This window comes from Odontomachus brunneus, unplaced genomic scaffold (assembly GCF_010583005.1).
Source record: "Odontomachus brunneus isolate Ranch 3 - 2012 unplaced genomic scaffold, Obru_v1 Obru_scaffold_010, whole genome shotgun sequence".
NCBI lineage: Eukaryota > Metazoa > Arthropoda > Insecta > Hymenoptera > Formicidae > Odontomachus > Odontomachus brunneus.
Window position 1 is genome coordinate 981,841 of NW_022639460.1, and position 5,123 is coordinate 986,963.

The window sequence follows — 5,123 nt, forward strand, 5'->3', positions numbered from 1 at the left end:
TTCTTTCTCTCCCGCTCTCTTATAAAAATCATATAGTCGTCCATGTATGATAACCTGGCTGCTTGACATTTCATAGGATCTAAAAGTTCAGAGAACAAACGCGTGATCGTTATTCGATTGCTTTGGGAAGGCGCGAAGGCAACTCGATAAGATAGAATAATAATTATTATTATGTTGTGCGAAGTGATACGTGTGTGATTATTATTTACGTAAGAAAAAGAAACAAGCTAACATACGCAGGCAAAAGGCGAGGCATCAGCAAGAATGCCGGCCCAATGCAAATTTGATTGTTATGAATGCAAAAATCAAAGTCGAAATCGAGGTTGAGACGGACAAGAATAATATTAAGTAACGTAATGGAAAATACATTGAGAAAAAAATACTTGAAGATTCGTTGATGGGATAAAAGTCTATTTCACAGAAATAAACTTTATATCCCACAAGTAAATTTTAAGGTATCTTTTTTCAGTGTAGGACAAAGAGGAGAGCTCGATAAATTGCTCGACAAATTATACGAAGGGAATGTTATAGTTTTTTTTCGCATAAATTCTTTTCAATTTTATTATGTTTCTAATAGTACGGGAATAGATCGTCAGGAAGGTTTATTTTGTGGCAGCGCAGTAAATTTGTCTAAAAACATAATAAATTTTTTAATAACACATTTTAGTTTCTAATATATAAATATGTATAAAATAAGAGAGGACAGAGTCTCCAATTGTTGTAAAATATCGGTCTGTTCCTTAGTATATTGTTTTCTATTTCTCCTGCAATTTTTACTATAATTTATAATTTATAATTACTACTGTAATTTTTACTACAAAATTCTGTGTAGAAATGCAACGAAATATATTCTTTGATATCTACGCAAAAAGTAGGAAAGGAAGAGGAATAAGTGTATTGATAGAGGGAAAGGAAGAGTTATAGACAATACATACAGCTAAAAGGCTCGATATTCAATAGTCTGACGTCATAGTACTGATAGTTGATACTTAAAATAGCGAATTCTTATCGGGCATCAAAATTGGTATCTTAAAATTGCACTTCTTATATTATCTTTCAATCTTTTTGTCTTTCTCTCTTTTTCTCTTTCAATAAATGTCGAACATGTATTCTACTTTATTTTAAGCATAGGCAGTGTAAGTTAGTGCAGCTACAAAGTGAACATATCGTATAATTAAATTCTTCGTGGTAATGGGCGTGAGGGAGGGGGAGGGTGAGCAATTTCGTGCAGATGAAGAGATCGCATGCAGTTCATCCTTCCCAAGAACACGATTCCGCATCGTCGAGTTGTCGTCGATCCTTTAGCCCAGGGTTAATATTAACCAGGAACGATTACAACGTTATCAGCCTTGGCAATTTCGTCTTCCCTTCAGCGTTACACCGGTGGGAGGAACTTTTGCAATCGATAGCCGGCGCGCGTATTTGCGTCCGCGTGTTCGATTTTGGCGCGAGGTCGGTCGGCTGACTTTTCCTCCGTCGGCTGTAAGCCGAAAGCGACACGAATCGGGCAGAGTATCGATTGCATTAGGGAACGCCTATGAATAATTCGCGTTTTGACATGCCACCCGTCTCGCGAGATACTCGTCAAAGTTCCTCGCAGATCGCCGATAGGATACAAATTCTCCTCCATTATGTCCGCGTTCTCCGCCTCCGCCTTTGCCGCCGATTCAGTTCCACACGAGCGACTCTCGCGTCGTTTTATAAAACTTTCATGGAATTCGCGCGCGGAAGCGAAGAAGCGAGAGTGAAAGAGGATGGAGAGCGCGCGAAACCGAAGGTGCTCGCCGCGGGATCGCGTTACCACCCCGAAAGAGCAATTGCGAGAATTACTCTCGAATGCACTTCGCGTAAACATACGCTATCTTGAGTAGTGTAATGTGGGTAGTAGCACCACGGGTTAGCCCTCCCGGTTTTTTCTGAGGAATTTTAGATATGTACATGTTATATGCACGTAGGATGAAGCTAGTGGAAATTCACTTGAAGCGACAGTGAAGTATTCCAAGTCGCAGGAGTGAGTGTTTCACTTAAGCTTACACACAGAAAAATGCATACTGCACTCAAGTAAATGTTACTTGCTTCAAGTATTTCGTAAGTTTCTGGCGTCAGACTTATTTAAAATACGTCCTGAATTCTGGTAGGTTTAGCATTTCAATAGGGAATATTAAATTAAATAAAAAATTCGCTTTACTTACTGCATAGAGTCGACTTTTACTTCGATAAAGTTTTACAGTCTATATACTGTATTAATTCTTAAAACCTTTGACCAATATGAACCAAATGTTGCGTAGTTACTTTCTAGGTCCTGCGGAAAATATAGGCTACTTGAAACATGGACATCCTACCCTCTCTCCTTGATTTCATTCCCTTGATACTTTGTGATTTAAGTTTATATGTTTTAGATATAAGAAGCTCGAGCAAGGGCGAATAGCTCAGACTGATATCCTTATAAAGAGAATAAATTCTTCTTTTGAGTACATAATGAGTTTTCCTTAAATTTGTAATGAGCATATTTGAAGATTCTCATTAGGAAAATATATTCTTTAAAGGTAAGCGTTGAAGGTAAGCGTTACTTAAAAGAAGGAAAATAAGTGATTTTTTTTCTTAGCAGTAGAATGATATTTTTTGTGTGTAGAATGAATTCTGACTCCGTACGAATGAATGTTTCAATTGATTGAAACGAAATTGTTCCTGTGAACTCTGATTCAGTCTTTAACTTCGAGTGAGTATTCACTCGACGATTCAGAATGAAATTAGAATGAAATTGTTCCTGTGATGATGGGATAGATCAGGTTCAGTCTTGAATTTCAAATGAAAATGTTTACTCGACGATTCAGAGTGGGAAAACAATTACACGAATTCGAGTAGCTTGGTTGTCATTCTATTTCTTGAGTGCATAATTTATTCCAAGAAATTTGGAGACTAACGTCTTCAGGAATGAATTTATTCAAATTAGAAGAAAAAATTATTTAATTTTAAATCAAATTTTACATATCAAATTTATACATATCATACATATCAAATTTTACATAATTCTCTTAACAGTATAAACTTTTTTTTTTTTTCTTTTTTCTTTAGGACATGTGAAAAATCACTTTTTTACCGGAAAGAGCACAAGAGTTTTATGAAAGGGGAATTAGGAAATTACGTGAAAGATAGCGAGAAATCGCCGAGCAGAATGATGTATATATTACTGTTTAAAATTGTTCTTAACAAGAATAAAAAGCATTTCAATTTTGTATAAAAATCCGCATGCTAATTTATAGGCCACCCGATAAAATGTTGAGATTCCTGTGGGGCATGTGTAGCTCAACGGGATCGAAAAGGTTAGGCTGTCTCTGCGGGATACGCAAGTCCGTTTTCGTTGAAATTTAGCCGGTCAGTCCGGCAGGCAGAGATTCGCTTTGTTACGTTGTCTTCCTCTCCCAGTCTTTCCTGTGCTCTCGTGAGGCGGAATATTTATCGGGCGGTGCAGCGCGTGACGTTGACGTCTCGTCCGAGGATCGTTCTATGAAGTTCTAATTATGTAAAGTGGGGAAACTCGCTCGCGCGCGAAGAACGTGCGTTTCCGCGTGACGGTCGGACGAGAGAGCTCACGGACGTTGGAGCCCGTCGGAGAACGCGCCGGATTTTCGCAGCTCCGCGAAACTTCGCTTCGATATTTAATTTAGCGCTCACGACCCTTCGCGCCGCGGCCGTGCTGTTTTTCCGCATCCACCCGACGTATCGTGAGACAGCAAGATGCGTTGCTGTTCGTTCGGCTTCATCGCGAAAGAACGGGCGTGCGACGTGAAAAGAGAGTCCATCTTCGAGTCGAAAGAGAGAGGCCAACATGCTCCCATTTTCGTGCCAGTGAAGTCGGACAACAATATGGATATCATCTTAAAGGACTTTTTATGCTGATTATTTTAAAATTTGTCCCAACTTGATCCGGTCTAGCGTTCCAGAATAAATGGCCAATTTAGTTTCAAAATTTTATGCTCACATTTCTTTGCAAAAATTAGACGGAATTTAAAGATTCAAAATGCTAAACTTAATTAAATTAAATGAAGAATTTAATGGTATTAATTTCAAGTTCCAAAGTGACCGGAAGTAAAAAATTCCAATTGAAACATCAACTTCCGGTTGGTTTTGGAATATGTAATATATTGGAAACAGGCTTAAACGCGTGTAAAAATATTGGCAAGTGGAATTTTATTTTTCTTAAATACAGAAAAATGCAAATGAAAAATTGAGTAAGGAAATCATTGCTCGATGATCTGTGCGGTACTCCCGTGAGCATAAAATTTTGGAACTAAATTGACCATTTATTCTGGAACGATAGACCGGATCAAGTTGGGACAAATTTTAAAATGATCAGCATAAAAAGTTCTTTAAGATGATACACGGAAAAAAATAACTGGTTGCAGCAAACTAATTTGCTATATATGGACAGTTAAATGTAATTCACTATGCTAGCTACTTTTTTTTGCCGCAGGAACTTATTTTCTTGCTATGATAACAAGAAAGTCTGCTCCTACCACAAGAAAAGTGGTTAAGGGGGGAAATCCAATTAGAACGAGGAAAAATAAGCTATTTTCAAGAATTTTTTTATAGGAGAAAGAATTTTTCTATATTTTTCAAACTTAAACATTTATTTATATATGTTTTGGACTGTCCATACGTATTTTTTTTTCCAAAAATATTTAAAAATGGCGGACATATGAAGCATCCCATTTGGCAGATACGCGTGCGAGTTGCTCAGCTGCTGGACAAATGGCGTCCGTGATATTGATCCTATAACAGGCAGCGAAAAAATTCTTATTATTTATACCCATAATTCGTAATTGAACCTAAAAAAATTGAAAAAAGTCAAAAATTTTGAATATGAAACGCTTATGAAAATAAATTTCCATTTTTTGACGTTTTCTCTGCACAATTTTTGCAATAAATAAGTGATTTTTTATTATAATTTTCACAAACATTTAGGTTCACCGACATTGTACTGATGTCATGAAGTTGTGTGCGAAAGTTCAGCGCGATCGGTTGAATAGTTTTTAAATGAGAGTTCCAGCAGTGCAAAAAAGTACAGTTTTGAGAAAAACGTGTTTAAAGTTTTGACAAGTAAAAGATACAAGATATCTATA

At 37.0% G+C, this 5,123-nt stretch overlaps 1 protein-coding gene across 2 annotated transcripts in view; it reads left to right on the forward strand.

Moving 5' to 3' along the window:
- The window catches only part of LOC116840622 (alpha-2B adrenergic receptor), a 268,703-nt gene that overhangs the window by 25,722 nt on the left and 237,858 nt on the right, over nt 1-5,123 (forward strand). The gene's annotated exons all lie outside the window — the stretch shown is intronic.